The sequence below is a fragment of the Calonectris borealis genome, chromosome 16 (genome assembly GCF_964195595.1).
Source record: "Calonectris borealis chromosome 16, bCalBor7.hap1.2, whole genome shotgun sequence".
Taxonomy (NCBI): Eukaryota; Metazoa; Chordata; class Aves; order Procellariiformes; family Procellariidae; genus Calonectris; species Calonectris borealis.
In genome coordinates this window covers 18,531,646-18,545,307 of record NC_134327.1, presented here as the reverse complement: position 1 = coordinate 18,545,307, position 13,662 = coordinate 18,531,646, and the positions used below count along the sequence as shown (strand labels likewise).

The window sequence follows — 13,662 nt, the reverse complement described above, 5'->3', positions numbered from 1 at the left end:
GTCTCGGTGAGGAAAGGGCGCTATGGCAGGGGCCGGGGGGCGCATGCGCGGTGACCCCGGCGTGCTGCTGCCACCACCCAGGGCCGTGGGTCGCTGCTGCCCTTGGGCGCGGCCCGTGGGGTGGAGCAGGGCAGGGAGCGGCCCCGGGCGGGGGCTGCTGCGGCAGAGGTTCAACAGAGCAGAAGAAGGTAAAGCAGCTGGAGAATGAAATGAAGAGGATCCAGGCAGAAGCTGCGTCCAGCTGCAGACAAGAGACAGCCTGTCTCTCCGGTGAGTAGTTCTCAGCAGACCAGGTCACCAATATCCACCACAGGGTCTGTATATGTAATCAAAAGTACGGTATGGCCATGTAGCGTGTGTGCATGAAGCTGTGTATCTAGGAAACCTTGTATTGTAAGACACTAATATATTCTCTCGGGTGGTTAATAGTCGAGCAACCAGAGCTACAGAAGAGGAAAGGGGCGGGGGGGGAGAGAGAGAGAGACCAGAAAAAAAAGTGTCTGAACTGTAAAATTCTCCCAGCAGCGCTGAAAACGGGAGCTGCGGTAAGTCCCAGGCCCTTGGGGCTGTGTCCCCCTCTTCTCCATCCCGGTCCTTGCCTGGCCTCCACCCCCCTTCCCTCACTGCTGCCATTTTTTTTTTGCTTTCCTGCACCTCTCCTTTTCTCTCTGTTCTTGTGTCCTGCTCCTTCTCCCTCTCATTCTCCAAGTCCATCTCTTTCTCTGTCATATTACCTGTCCCTTTCCTTTTATCACCGTCCCTTTGTCCTGCTCCCTGTCCCTCTTTTTTTTCTTCCTTCCTCTTTGCTATATATCCTGTTGCTATTTTTTTCCTTCTCCGTCTCTGTTTGGCTCCCTGTCCCTATTTTTTAACTCCTCCCTCGTGCTCATACTGCCCCAGGCCCTTGCTGCCGCCCTCACGGCTGCCTGGGCGCACGGTGGGGCCCCTGCGCCCAGCACCTTCTCCCCAGTGCTGCTCCCAAGCCCTTCAGCACCACTGCCAGGGCAGTCCATGAGCTGCACAGGGTCCCTCCCTGCTGTCCCAGTCACCCTGGATGGCAGCCCTGCCCTTGCACATAGGGACTGGTCCCCCTGGTTTGATATCAGGTGTGAACTTGAGGGTGCCCTCCACCACCGACTCCAGATCAGCGATAAAGTTACCTGTGGGTTTGTATTGCAGATCGCTATACGTGGCTAACAATAATGGGGTTGCTGACGTTCTGTTCCTCCAGAATACATCTAGCACGCAATATGGTTTAACTTCCTGTTGTTATTACGACAACAGAAGCACCTGGCACTTCCGGCATGCCTGGCTCTTGCCTCTTCAAGGGTCTTGGCCTCTCTTCTGAACAGCTTCCTACCTCTGACAGCGGGAACTCTATGTAATTGGTCCAAGATCCCAGAAGAAGCCAAAGTAGGGCTAAGGCTTGGGGTCCGTAAATTTGCTGATGCCACTGGCAATGAAAATGCCTAACAAGTAATACACAGTAAGACTAAGTAAGAACATTCCAGCTTTGGGTGAATGATTTTGCATCAGATCACAGGTGACATTAAAAAATACCCTTTTTATGGTAAGCTTCTAAAAAATACTCAATGTCCTGCTAAGCAGGAAGAGTTCCCTTTCAGAGAGATACTTTTGAGTTTACCCTCAAAGTCTGTGGGCTCAGATCTTTCCACTCAGCTCAGTGGCAGTTGCTAGGAAAAACACACTGCCTGCCTGAAAGGTGAATGCCAGTCTCCTCACCATTGAAGTTAAGGGGACCAGACAATGCAGTCATGCAGCCCATCTGCTAGCCATGATATTCTAGTGGGGACAGACCAGAAATATTTCATGTGATAATATATGCAGGAAATACAGTGCTGAATGACATACTTGTTGTGAGCCAGACATTCGATGAGCATTCTTTGGTTTTGGTTTGTGCTTGGTGAGACAAAGTGCTTGGTGCACTTCAGCAATGGGCTTGAAAGCATGACGGTTTTCCCTTCTTGCTGCTGATGGCTGCCACCTGCTCTGTGCAGGGCCTTGATGCTCCATAATCCTTTGCCATATATTGCCTGACTAATCTGGTGGCCTTCTACGATGGAGTGACTGCATCAGTGGACAGGGGAAGAACAATTGATGTCATCTATCTGGACTTCTGTAAGGCCTTTCATAGAGTTCCCCACCACATTCTTGCCTCTAAATTGGAGAGATACAGATTTGATGGTTGGACTATTAGACGGATATCAAATTGGCTGGATGACCTCATCCAAAGAGTTGCAGTCAACAGATCTGTGTCCAAATGGAGATCAGTAGCAAGTGATGTCCCTCAGGGGTACGTATTGGGACCAATGCGGTTCAATAGCTTCATTAATGACATAGGCAGTGGGGATTGAGTGCACCCTCAGCAAGTTTGTGGATGACACCAAGCTGAGTGGTGCAGTTGATATGCTAGAGGGAGGGGATGCCACCCAGAGGGACCTTGACTGGCTTAAGAAGTGGGCCCATGTGAACATTGTGAAGTTCAACAAGGCCAAGTGCAAGGTCCTGCACCCGGGTTGGGGCAATCCCCAATATCAGTACAGACTGGGGAATGAGAGCAGCCCTGTGAAGAAGGAATTGGGGGTAGTGGTGGATGAAAAATTCGACATGAGATGACAATGTGCACTTGCAGCCCAGGAAGTCAATTGTATCCTGGGCTGTATCAAAAGAAGCGTGGCCAGCAGGTCAAGGGAGGGGATTCTGCCCCTCTACTTTGCTCTCGTGAGACCCCACCTGCAGTACTGTGTCAACCTCTGGGGGTCCTAGCACAAGAAAGACATGGACCTGTTAGACAAGGTCCAGAGGAGGGCCATGAAAATGATCCAAGGACTGGAAGAACCTCTCCCGTGATGAAAAGCTAAGAGAGTTGGGGTTGTTCAGCGTGGAGAAGAGAAGGCTCCAGGGAGACCTTCTTGCAGCCTTTCAATACATAAAGATGAGGAGAAACTTCTTACCAGGGCCCGTACTGATAGGATGAAGGGTAATGGTTTTAAACTGACAGAGGGTGAATCTAGATTAGATATAAGGAAGAAAGTCTTTACTATGAGGAGGGTGAGACACTGGAACAGGTTGCCCAGAGAAGATGTGGATGCCCTTTCACTGGAAGTCTTAAAGGTCAGGTTGAAAGGGGCTTTGATCGACCTGAACTAGTGGAAGATGTCCTTGCCCAGTGGGGTTGGAAGTAGATGATCTTTAAAGGTCCCTTCCAACCCAAACCATTCTGTGATTCTATGATTTGGAGAGTGTGGGGAGGCATCTTAGACGTTACCATTCACTATCTTGACAGCTACAACACAAGATTGTTGCCAACCTCCACTCCCCTGTCAACCTCCACTCCCCGGTTTTATTGCTGAGCACAACGTCATATGGTATGGAATATCCCTTTGGTCATTTGGTTCAGCTGTTCCAGCTGTGTCCCCTCCCAGCTAATTGTGTACTGTTATGGATTTACACACACCGGCCACCTGTCCTGGTCCCGGTGGGATACAGTTAACTTTCTTCCCAGTAGCTTGGGGGGTGTGCTGTGTTTTGGGTTTGGTATGAAAGGAGCGTTGATGGCCCATTGATGCTTTGGCTGTTGCTGGGTGGTGCTTGCACCGGGGGAGCACAGCCGGGGTGGTGGACCGAGCTGGCCAATGGGGTATTCTATACCATGTGACATCATGCTCAGTATAAAAACCAGGTGTGGGGGGGGCTCACCCCCGGTTCCTGACACGCGGTCAGCGGTCGGTGAGCAGTTGCATTGTGCATCGCCTGCTTTGTATAGTCTGTTATTGTTGTTGTTCTCATTGTTATTATTACTGTTCTATGTCGTTTTATTTCAATTATTAAATTGTTTTTATCTCAACCCGGGAGTTTTCCTAATTGTGCCCTCCCGATTCTCTCCCCCATCCCACCGGAGGGGGGGTGAGTGAGCGGCTGCTTGGGATTTATTTGCTGGCTGGGGTTAAACCACGACAGTCCTTTTTTGGCGCCCAATGTGGGGCTCAAAGGGTTGAGATAACAACAGATTAATTAGAGCATATTAAGGAATTTATATCTGTTAACATATTAATTTGTTCTGCACCATGCTCTTGTTTTTACTGTACCTGTTAAAGATTGGAGTTGGGTTTTGTAGTCTGCTGTGCTCTGCAGTGATTAATGATGTTTTGCCTGGGAGATTTGTTACTAAAACGCTGGCATTGGGGGTTATTTGGTATTTGGGATTTGTAATGAAGCCGTTACTGTATTTCGGGTACCACCTCATGGAGACCATTAGCAATTATATCTTTTCCTCCGAGAGATTTTTTATGGAGGAAATAGAGAATGGCACCCTCACTACCTTCCTCTATGATGTCGTCTTCTTCGTTAAGATAACTTGACAGTACCTTGAACATCCCTGGGTAGTTAAGATGCATCTATTGGTATTCCTTGGGAATATTGTTTTGGTTTTATCCAAGATTAGTAAGCAATTTAAGAACGTCATCCAGAGATCTGCCCCAAGGCTGGGTAGTTATGAGTGGCAGGGTGAGTGGGATAGCATGGGCAAATGCCTAGGACGGTGGGCACCGCCAGCAATCTGGAACTTCACCCCTGAACAAGTGCAGGATCCTGAAAAATTAGTAGAATATTTGGAAGAAGTATGCTGTCACCCTGGCCATTCTAGGGGCCACAGTGTGCTGGGGCCTGGCCCACGCCTACCGAGCCCTGTTTAACACCACTCAGAACCCCCAAGGGGAAGAAAACGTCTCTGTATCTGATGACAAAGCAACAGGCCCTGCGGCTACCCCACTCCCCACGGCAGGCACGGCAGCTACCCCACTCCCCACGGCAGGCACGGCAGCTACTCCGCCCCCTGCGACAGGGAACCAACCCATGCCGGAATCAGTCGCCCCTATACAAAAAAGAAAATGCACAAGAAAATCAGCTCGTCTAGTAAGGGATGAAGATGAACCAGGGCCATCACGAGAACAGGAGGAGGAGGAGGCAGAACCCGTAAATGAGATGGTGACCACCCGATCCCTATCTCTGGGTGAGCTGCGAGATATGCGAAAAGACTTCAGCCGTCGTCCAGGCGAGCACATTGTCACCTGGCTGCTCCGATGCTGGGATAACGGGGCCAGTAGCCTGGAATTAGAGGGTAGGGAAGCCAAGCAGCTGGGATCCCTTTCTAGGGAAGGGGGCATTGACAAAGCGTTTGGACAAGGGGCACAAGTCCTCAGCCTCTGGAGGCGGCTCCTGTCAGGTGTGAAGGGAAGGTATCCCTTCAAGGAAGACGTTATATGCCACCCAGGCAAGTGGACCACCATGGAGAGAGGTATCCAGTACCTGAGGGAATTAGCTGTGCTGGAAGTGATTTATGATGACCTGAACAACGAGCAGTTATCCAAAGACCCAGATGAGGTCAAATGCACCCGACCCATGTGGCGGAAGTTTGTACGGAGCGCACCAGCGTCACATGCAAACTCATTGGCAATAATGACCTGGAGAGATGGAGAGGAACAAACAGTGGATGAACTGGCTGGCCAACTCCGGCAATATGAAGAAAGTCTCTCTTCCTCCCTACGGGCCTGCGTCTCTGCTGTGGAGAAACTGTCTCTGGAGGTCCAGCAACTCAAAGAGGATATGTCCTGCTCCCCCCCTGCATGGGCCACTGTCTCAGCCATTAGGAGCAAGCGTCCCTCTGCTCAAGAGGGGAGACATCGTGGGTACACACCCCGGGGCACCCTGTGGTTTTACCTGCGTGACCACGGAGAGGACATGAGGAAGTGGGATGGAAAACCTACCTCAGTCCTACAGGCACGGCTACATGAGTTGCAAGGGAAAACAACCACAAAAGGGGGTTCTTCCAGGAAAACTGCTGCTCCAGTCTCCAGTGAGCAGTTTCCCAGACAGAGTAGATGGGCTGATTCCACTTCCGACCTGAATAAGGGGACAACCGGGTTTACTGGACTGTGTGGATTCGATGGCCTGGCACATAAGATCCACAAGAATATCCACAAGGCTCTCGTAGACACCGATGCACAGTGTACCCTGATGCCATCAGGCTATAAAGGGGCAGAACCCATCTGTATTTCTGGAGTGACAGGGGGATCCCAAGAGTTAACTGTGTTGGAGGCTGAAGTGAGCCTAACCAGGAACGAGTGGCAGAAGCGACCCATTGTGACTGGCCCAGAGGCTCCGTGCATCCTTGGCATAGACTACCTCAGGAGAGGGTATTTCAAGGACCCAAAAGGGTACCGGTGGGCTTTTGGTATAGCTGCCCTGGAGACGGAGGAAACTAAACAGCTGTCCACCTTGCCCGGTCTCTCAGAGGATCCTTCTGTTGTGGGGTTGTTGAAGGTCAGAGAACAGCAGGTACCAATCGCTACCACAACAGTGCACCGGCGACAATACCGCACCAACCGAGACTCCCTGCTTCCCATCCATGAGCTGATTCGTCAACTGGAGAGCCAAGGAGTGATCAGCAAGACTCGCTCACCCTTCAACAGTCCCATATGGCCAGTGCGAAAGTCCAATGGAGAGTGGAGGCTAACAGTAGACTACCGTGGCCTGAACGAAGTCACGCCGCCACTGAGTGCTGCCGTGCCGGACATGCTGGAACTCCAATACGAACTGGAGTCAAAGGCAGCCAAGTGGTACGCCACAATTGATATCGCTAATGCGTTCTTCTCCATCCCTTTGGCGGCAGAGTGCAGGCCACAGTTTGCTTTCACTTGGAGGGGCGTCCAGTACACCTGGAACTGACTGCCCCAGGGGTGGAAACACAGCCCTACCATTTGCCATGGACTGATCCACACCGCACTGGAACAGGGTGAGGCTCCAGAACACCTGCAATACATTGATGACATCATTGTATGGGGCAACACAGCAGAAGAATTTTTTGAGAAAGGGGAGAGAATAGTCCAAATCCTTCTGAAGGCCGGCTTTGCCATAAAACGAAGTAAGGTCAAGTGACCTGCACAGGAGATCCAGTTTTTAGGAATAAAATGGCAAGACGGACGTCGTCAGATCCCAACGGATGTGATCAACAAAATAACAGCCATGTCCCCACCAACTAGCAAAAAGGAAACACAAGCTTTCTTAGGTGTTGTGGGTTTTTGGAGAATGCATATTCCAAATTACAGTCAAATTGTAAGCCCTCTCTATCACGTGACCAGGAAGAAGAACGACTTCAAATGGGGCCCTGAGCAGCGACAAGCCTTTGAACAAATTAAACAGGAGATAGTTCAGGCAGTAGACCTTGGGCCAGTCCGGGCAGGACAAGATGTGAAGAAGATTTCGGAATATCCCCAGAGGAGGAGGTGACGCGTGCTGAAGAGGCCCCACTGTATAACAAACTACCAGAAAACGAGAAGCAATATGCCCTGTTCACTGATGGGTCCTGTCGCCTTGTGGGAAAACATTGGAGATGGAAAGCTGCTGTATGGAGTCCTGGATGCCAAGTTGCAGAAACTTCTGAAAGAGAAGGTGAATCGAGCCAGTTTGCAGAGGTAAAAGCCATCCAGCTGGCCTTGGACATTGCTGAACGAGAAAAAATGCCAGTGCTTTATCTCTATACTGACTCATGGATGGTGGCAAATGCCCTGTGGGGGTGGTTGCAGCAGTGGAAGCAGAACAACTGGCAGCGCAGAGGTAAATCCATGTGGGCTGCCGCATTGTGGCAAGATATTGCTGCCCGGGTAGAGAACCTGACTGTAAAAGTACGTCACGTAGATGCTGACGTACCCAAGAGTTGGACCACTGAAGAACACCAAAACAACCAGCAGGTGGACCAGGCTGCTAAGATCGAAGTAGCTCAGGTAGATCTGGACTGGCAACATAAGGGTGAATTATTTATAGCTCGGTGGGCCCATGATGCCTCAGGCCATCAAGGAAGAGATGCAACATATAGATGGGCTCGTGATTGAGGGGTGGACTTAACCATGGACACTATTGCACAGGTTATCCATGAATGTGAAACATGCGCTGCAATCAAGCAAGCCAAGCGAGTAAAGCCTCTTTGGTATGGAGGACGATGGTTGAAATATAAATATGGGGAGTGTGGTGGTGCATTCATACCCCCCTTCTTCCCTGGGCCACTTGTTGATCTGGGCTGCCTGTTGATCTCAGAAATTTCCATGAAACCTCGGCCTTGGTGTATTGAGCCTGGCAGTTGAGCGCTCCTTGACTGTATCAGAAACTCTGCACAGCTGAGGCTGGGAACATCCTCCTACTGCCTGGCCCAGGTGGCCAGTAGAACAACACCGAAACCTTGAGAATTCTTTAGTAATCACCACTTGGGACTGTGGCCAGGGTGGAAATTTACGGATGACTAAAGCCAACCATCTTGCGAACCTATAAACGGTCGTCCTAAGTGAGGCCCTTTGAGCTCTCCTGGACCGCAGCGGCTGCACCCAGCATCTCCCTCTGAGTGGGACGCCTCTCAGAGCTTGCGATCTTTCAGGCCTGCGATATTCGGAGGACCACTGGGTCCTGGGTGAGTGCCTTTCGAAGCTCAACCCTTCGCCCGTTGAGAGGGAATGCCTAGACATTCGACGTGAATATTTCTTCACTGAAATCGAGGGGAATTTTTAACAGGTATACCTTCTGTATATTTTTTTATATATATATGTTTCTCTGTGTGTGTGAACTAATAGTAAGCATAATCTGTAATTAAGTTGTGATTGTAGTAGACTTACTAATCTATTTTGCAAATATTGAATAGTTAATGATTAGACATTACTAAAGTTTGTTAATGATTAGTTGATAACTAAGTGTTGCTAAGTTGTGAATGAAACCTAGACTGTCCCTGAAATATAAACCCTTAGATGATTTTCCCTTGTATGTTTCACCCATGTAATAAGTAATAGAGTGAACCTTGCCATCGAATTCTATTAGGTTGCACCTTTATAAATCTCTATTAAAATCACTTTCTGCTAATTTCTTTGACGGTGATTCTTTAAGCGGCCTCTAAACCACTCACTCGCGACAGGGAGGCTTGGCAGATTGATTATATCATGCTCCCACAGACCCGACAAGCAAGCGCTATGTGCTCACCATGGTGGAAGCAACCACAGGATGGCTGGAAACATATCCTGTGCCCCATGCCACCGCCCGGAACACCATCCTGGGCCTTGACAAGCAAGTCCTATGGTGACATGGCCCCCCCAGAAAGAATTCCGAAAACGGGACTCATTTCCGAAACATCCTCATAGACACCTGGGCCAAAGAGCACGGCATTGAGTGGGTCTATCACATCCCCTACCATGCACCAGCCTCTGGAAAAATTGAATGATACAACGGACTGCTAAAGACTACACTGAGGGCAATGGGTGGTGGGACATTCAAGCATTGGGACACACATTTAGCAAAAGCCACCTGGTTAATCAGCACCAGGGTATCTGTCACTCGAGCTGGCCCTGCCCAATCCAAACCCTTACGTACTGTAAAGGGGGATAAAGTCCCTGTCGTGCATATGAGAAATATGCTGGGGAAGACAGTCTGGGTTGCTCCTGCCTCTGGCAAAGGAAAACCCATCCGTGGGATTGCTTTTGCTCAGGGACCTGGGTGCACTTGGTGGGTAATGCGAAAGGATGGGCAAGTCCGGTGTGTACCTCAAGGGGATTTGATTTTCGTGGAAAATAGCTAATGAACTGAATTTTATGATGTCAATTGTTATATGATATTGTATATCATTATTTCTATGGTTGCTATCAATGGTATAGCAGTAAAAATCACCCAGATTAATGAAGAATGAACTAATTCCGATGAAACTGAGCAAAGTGCAACGATGATAGAACTGGACGAGTGCAGCAGTACCGAAATGAGAACTGGCTTCAGGATGCAACAGCCCAACACCACACACCATCTCTCCGGCCCTGAAAGACTGTTATGACAGATGGAGCCCAAAGTTGTGAACTAAATGAACTCAGTGGACATTTTAGAGGGATAATCCATAGACTAAGGGAATGATATCTGCGTGTGCATATATATATGTATATGTAAAAAGAAAGATAGTGGTGATTAACTGAAATGTATTAAAAAAAAATGTAAGACCTAAGCAAGACGTAAATAGTATAGAATAAGGGGTAGATACTGTCCTGGTTTCGGCTGGGATAGGGTTAAATTTCTTCCTAGTGCTGTGTTTTGGATTTAGTATGAGGGGAAAGTTGATAACACACTGATGTTTTCAGTTGTTGCTAAGTGCCCTCCTAGTCCAAGGACAGCTCCCGTGCCTACTGACTGAGCTAGGTACACAAGATGGGAGGGAACATAATCAGGACAGCCAGCCCAGCTGGCCAATGGGGTATTCCATACCATGTGACGTCATGCTCAGTATATGAAGGGTAGGCGTGATCCAGGAAGTACCGATCGCTACTTGGTTATCGGTCAGCGCGGGTGGCGAGCAATTGCATTGTGTGTCACTCATTTTGTATATTTTATCATCATTATTATTTTCCCTTTTTTGTTCTATTAAACTGTCTTTATCTCAACCCACGAGTTTTTCTCACTCTTACCCTTCCGATTCTCTCCCTGTCCCACTGGGTGTGTGGGTGTGTGTGTGTGTGTGAGTGAGCGGCTGCGTGGTATTTGGCTGCCTGCCAGGTTAAACCACAACAATTGATAAGCGTGAGGCTTGTTGTCCTGGTTCCAGCTGGGAGAGGGTTAACTTTCTTCCCAGTAGCCTGGGGGGTGTGCTGTGTTTTGGGTTCGGTGTGAAAGGAGCGTTGATGGCCCATTGATGCTTTGGCTGTTGCTGGGTGATGCTTGCACCGGGAGGGGGGAGCACAGCCGGGGTGGTGGACCCAGCTGGCCAATGGGGTATTCTATACCATGGGACATCATGCTCAGTATAAAAACCAGGTGTGTGGGGGGGCTCGCCCCCCGTTCGTGACACGCGGTCAGCGGTCGGTGAGCGGTTGTGTTGTGCATTGCCTGCTTTGTGTACTCTGTTATTGTTGTTGTTCTCACTGTTATTATTACTGTTCTACTTAGTTTTATTTCAATTATTAAAGTGTTTCTATCTCAACCCGGGAGCTTTCCTACTTGTGCCCTCCCAATTCTCTCCCCCATCCCACCGAGTGGGGTGATCGAGTGGCTGCGTGGCGTTTATTTTTGCTGGCTGGGGTTAAACCACGACAGTCCTTTTTGGCGCCCAACGTGGGGCACGAAGGGTTGAGATAACAACAGATTATTTAGAACATATTAAGGAATTTATATCTGGTAACATATTCGTTTGTTCTGCACCATGCTCTTGTTTTTACTGTACCTGTTAAAAATTGGAGTTGGGTTTTGTAGTCTGTTGTGCTCTGCCGTGATTAATGATGTTTTGCCTGGGAGATTTGTTACTAAAACGCTGGCATTGGGGGTTATTTGGTATTTGGGATTCGTAATGAAGCCGTTTCTGCATTTCGGGTACCACCTCATGGAGACCATTAGCAATTATACCTTTTCCTCCGAGAGATTTTTTATGGAGGAAATAGAGAATGGCACCCTCACTACCTTCATCTCCTTTGTTAAAATAACTTGCCAGTACCTTGAACATCCCTGGGTAGTTAAGATACATCTATTGGTACTCCTTGGGAATATTGTTGTGGTTTTATCCGAGGTTAGTAAGCAATTTAAGAACGTCATCCAGAGATCTGCCCCAAGGCTGGATAGTTATGAGTGGCAGGGCGAGTGGGATAGCATGGGCAAATGCCTAGGGCGATGGGCACCCCCAGTGTTCTGGAACTTTACCCCTGAACAAGTGAAGAACCCTGAAAAATTAGTAGAATATTTGGAAGAAGTATGCTGTCACCCTGGCCATTCCAGGGAGACGCAAATCACTACAATGTGCTGGGGCCTGGCCCACGCCTACCGAGCCCTGTTTAACACCACTCAGAACCCCCAAGGGGAAGGAAACGTCTCTGCAGCTGATGACAAAGCAACAGGCCCTGTGGCTACCCCACCCCCCATGGCAAGCACAGCGGCTCCCTCGCCCCCCAGGGCAGGCACGGCAGCTACTCCGCCCCCTGCGACAGAGAACCAACCCACACCGGTATCAGTCGCCCCTATACAAAAAAGAAAATGCACAAGAAAATCAGCTCGTCTAGTAAGGGATGAAGATGAACCAGGGCCATCACGAGAACAGGAGGAGGAGGAGGCAGAACCCGTAAATGAGATGGTGACCACCCGATCCCTATCTCTGGGTGAGCTGCGAGATATGCGAAAAGACTTCAGCCGTCGTCCAGGCGAGCACATTGTCACCTGGCTGCTCCGATGCTGGGATAACGGGGCCAGTAGCCTGGAATTAGAGGGTAGGGAAGCCAAGCAGCTGGGATCCCTTTCTAGGGAAGGGGGCATTGACAAAGCAATTGGACAAGGGGCACAAGTCCTCAGTCTCTGGAGGCGACTCCTGTCAGGTGTGAAGGGAAGGTATCCCTTCAAGGAAGACGTTATATGCCACCCAGGCAAGTGGACCACCATGGAGAGAGGTATCCAGTACCTGAGAGAATTAGCCGTGCTGGAAGTGATTTATGATGACCTGAACAACGAGCAGTTATCCAAAGACCCAGATGAAGTCAAATGCACCCGACCCATGTGGCGGAAGTTTGTACGGAGCGCACCAGCGTCACATGCAAACTCATTGGCAATAATGACCTGGAGAGATGGAGAGGAACAAACAGTGGATGAACTGGCTGGCCAACTCCGGCAATATGAAGAAAGTCTCTCTTCCTCCCTACGGGCCTGCGTCTCTGCTGTGGAGAAACTGTCTCTGGAGGTCCAGCAACTCAAAGAGGATATGTCCTGCTCCCCCCCTGCATGGGCCACTGTCTCAGCCATTAGGAGCAAGCGTCCCTCTGCTCAAGAGGGGAGACATCGTGGGTACACACCCCGGGGCACCCTGTGGTTTTACGTGCGTGACCACGGAGAGGACATGAGGAAGTGGGATGGAAAACCTACCTCAGTCCTACAGGCACGGCTACATGAGTTGCAAGGGAAAACAACCACAAAAGGGGGTTCTTCCAGGAAAACCGCTGCTCCAGTCTCCAGTGAGTTCCCCAGACAGAGTAGAAGGGCTGATTCCACTTCCGACCTTAACAAAGGGACTTCTGACTCATACTTACAAGAAGTGGATAGCGAATATGATGACCAGGACTAGAGGGGCCCTGCCTCCAGCCAGGTGGAGGAAAGGGACAACCAGGTTTACTGGACTGTGTGGATTCGATGGCCTGGCACATCAGATCCACAAGAATATAAGGCTCTTGTAGACACCGGTGCGCAGTGTACCCTGATGCCATCAGGCTATAAAGGGGCAGAACCCATTTGTATTTCTGGAGTGACAGGGGGATCCCAAGAGTTAACTGTGTTGGAGGCGGAAGTAAGTCTAACCGGGAATGAGTGGCAGAAGCGACCCATTGTGACTGGCCCAGAGGCTCCGTGCATCCTTGGCATAGACTACCTCAGGAGAGGGTATTTCAAGGACCCAAAAGGGTACCGGTGGGCTTTTGGTATAGCTGTCCTGGAGACGGAGGAAATTAAACAGCTGTCCACCTTGCCTGGTCTCTCGGAGGATCCTTCTGTTGTGGGGTTGTTAAAGGTCCAAGAACAACAGGTGCCGACCGCTACCACAACAGTGCACCGGCGACAATACCGCACCAACCGAGACTCCTTGATCCCCATCCATGAGCTGATTCG

At 49.8% G+C, this 13,662-nt stretch overlaps 1 long non-coding RNA gene across 1 annotated transcript in view; it reads left to right on the top strand.

Annotated features, from left to right (window-relative positions):
• Positions 1-13,662, top strand: part of LOC142089323 (uncharacterized) — a 36,779-nt gene continuing 23,117 nt past the window's right edge. Inside the window, exon 1 of the long non-coding RNA XR_012676170.1 lies at positions 1-270. This is a non-coding gene — a long non-coding RNA (uncharacterized LOC142089323). The remainder of the gene's footprint in view (positions 271-13,662) is intronic.